The sequence below is a fragment of the Chrysochloris asiatica genome, unplaced genomic scaffold (genome assembly GCF_000296735.1).
Source record: "Chrysochloris asiatica unplaced genomic scaffold, ChrAsi1.0 scaffold00005, whole genome shotgun sequence".
Lineage (NCBI taxonomy): Eukaryota > Metazoa > Chordata > Mammalia > Afrosoricida > Chrysochloridae > Chrysochloris > Chrysochloris asiatica.
The window spans coordinates 38,998,487-39,001,483 of record NW_006408523.1 but is presented as its reverse complement, the minus strand read 5'-3'; positions in this window follow the sequence as shown (position 1 = coordinate 39,001,483).

Genomic DNA, 2,997 nt, shown 5'->3' with positions numbered 1-2,997 from the left:
TTGCCACACTGCTGACTAACTAGGTCTCTACCCGGGTTCCCAGGAGTCTATTGAACATTGTAGGGCTTAGCTCACAGCTTCATTGCTGTTTTTCCCTCACTTCCCTTTATCGGTGATGAACGTGGTCACCAATCAGAGCATGTATTCCCATTGAGTCTTAGTCTTACAAGGGGGTTTGCTCTGAGGGCACCCGACCACTTGTCTTGATGTCTCCTGGACGAGCAATTTTCTTGTTCTTGCAGTAATCAGTCAGTCTGCCGTTATTGCTTTGTGTTTTTTCTGTCGGTATTTCTTTCAAGAAGTATCTTCTGTTCTTCTCGCCACTTCAGGCTGGTCTACTTGTCCTTTCAACTGGAAATTTACCGCCTCTGAAGATTCTGGATACTGTTCAGGATTCCACCTATAGTCTTATGTAATGCAGTGGCTATGCAGGAAGCTTCCTTCACTGGGCACGTTGTAGCCCCATTTTAGGTATTTCAATCAGTTATAGGCAGAAGACAGACTTACAAGCTTTCTATGGTGATATTTCTGGCTATTCCTTTCTCTCAGGGTTGTATTCTTTTACAATACTTATTCAATCTGTATGCTGAGCAAATAATCTGAGAAATTGGATTATATGAAAAAGAAAGCAGTATCAGGATTGGAGGAAGACTCATTAAAAACTGGCGATATGCAGATGATACAGTCTTGCATGTTGAAAATGAAGAGGACTTAAAATATTTACTGATGAAAATCAAAGACTGTAGTCTTCAGCATAGATTGCACCTCAGGGTAAAGAAAACAAAGGTCCTCACAACTCCACCAATAAATAACACCATGACAAATGGAGAAAATATTGATGTCAAACATTTCATTTTGCTTGGGTTCACAATCAGCACTCATGGAAGTAGCAAGTCAAAAATCATATAAGTAATTATATTAGGCAAACCTCCTGCATAAGACCTTTGAGGACTAAGGTATGCCTGACTTTGTATTTTCAGTAGCCTTATATGCATGTGAAAGCTGGACAGTGAATAAGGAAGACCAAATAAGAATTGATGTATTTGATTTATGGTATTGGATAAGAATACTGAAAAGACCATGAACTGCCAGAAGAACAAATAAATCTGTATTAGAATTACTGTCAGAAAACACCTTAGAGGCCGAGATGGCGAGACTGCATCTCACATACTTCTGAAATGTTATCAGAAGCAACCAGTCCTTGGAGAAGGACATCATGTTTGGTAAAGTGGAAAGTCAGTATAAAAGAGGAAAACCCCAACAAGATGGATTGGCACGGTAGCAGGAGCAATGGGCTCAAGCGTAACAATAATTGTGAGGCTGGCAGGCAGGATCTCATTCATTGTACATGGGGTTACTATGAATTAGAACTGACTTAATGGCATGTAACCACAGTATGACAAACTGACAGAGAAGTGGTGACGAGCCAATTGTCTGAAGGTACTTTGTACATTTCACGTTCTAGTTATTAATGGATGTTTTCATTGGAAGGCACTCAAAATATGACTGGTGAAGAGCTGCCTCCTCAAAGTAGAATTTGAAGTGTGGATGGAGCAAAGATTTTGAGACCTTCATTTACTAATGGGGCACAAATCAAAATGAGAAGAAACAGCTGCAAACATCCATTAATAACTAGAACATGGAATGTACAAAGTATGAATCTAGGAAAATTGGAAGTCTTCAAAAATTAAATGGAATGCATAAAGATCGATGTCCTAGGCATTAGTAAGTAGACATGGACTGATATTCTCAATTTTGAATCAGATCATCATGTGATTTACTGTGAAGCAAATGACAAATTGAAAAGGAATGATGTTGCATTCATCATCAAAAAGAACAGTTCAAGATCAGTCTTGAAGTACTATCCTGTCTGTGATAGGATAATATCCATATGTCTACAAGGAAGACCGGAGTCCTGGTGTGGCTCTGTGGGCTAATGCGTCATACTGCAGTCATTTGAACTGCAAGGTCGGTGGTTCAAGCTCACCAGCTGCTCTTCGAAAACTCTATACAGGGTCGCTGTGGGTTGGAATCGACTCGATAGCACTTAACAATGATGACAACAAGGAAGAACAGTTAATACCACTAATATTCAAATTTACAAACCAACCACTTAAACCAGTGGTGATGACATTGAAGAATTCTACCAAATTCTTCCATCTGAAATTGATCAAGCATGCAATAAAGATGCATTAATAATTGTTGGTGAATGGAATGTGCAAATTGGAACAAATAGGAAGGTCAGTAGTTTGAAAATATGACTTTGGTAATAGAAACAATGCTAGAGATCACATGATAGAATTTTGCAACACCATGACTAATTTATTGCAAATACCTTTTTAACAAGTTAAACAACAACTAGCTGATGGCACATGAAAGGAATTGTGATCATTGCAATGATTTGTTGGATGCAAAACTGATATTCTACCCTATAAAACTTCACTCAATTCACAATAAAAGCTTTATTTAAAAAAAAAAAAAAAAAAGGCAACACTCCAGAAATTGATGGAAAATGCTCTAGCACATTAATGCAGCACTGGAAGCATTTGCTCATCTATGTCAAGAAAATTGGAAGACAACTATCTGGCCTACAGATTGGGAAAGATCCATATTTGTGCCCACTCCAAAGAGAGGCAATGCAATGGAATGCAGAAATCATCGAATAGTATCATTAATATCACATGCAAGTAAAATTTTTCTGAAGATAATTCCAAAATGGTTATAGCAGTACATTGACAAGGAGCTGCCAGAAATTCAAGCCAGATTGAAGAATATCATTGCTAATGTCAGTACCAGAAAGATGTCTATTTGTGCAAAGGCCTAGTCAATAAAGCAAAGCTTGTGTAGATCATAACAAACTATGGTTAATATTGTGACAAATGGATCTAGCAAAACACTTCATTGTGCTCATGAGGAACCTGTACATAGACCAAGAAGCAATCTTCAAACAGAACAAGGGGATACTAAATGGTTTAAAATCAGGAAAGGTGTGGGCCA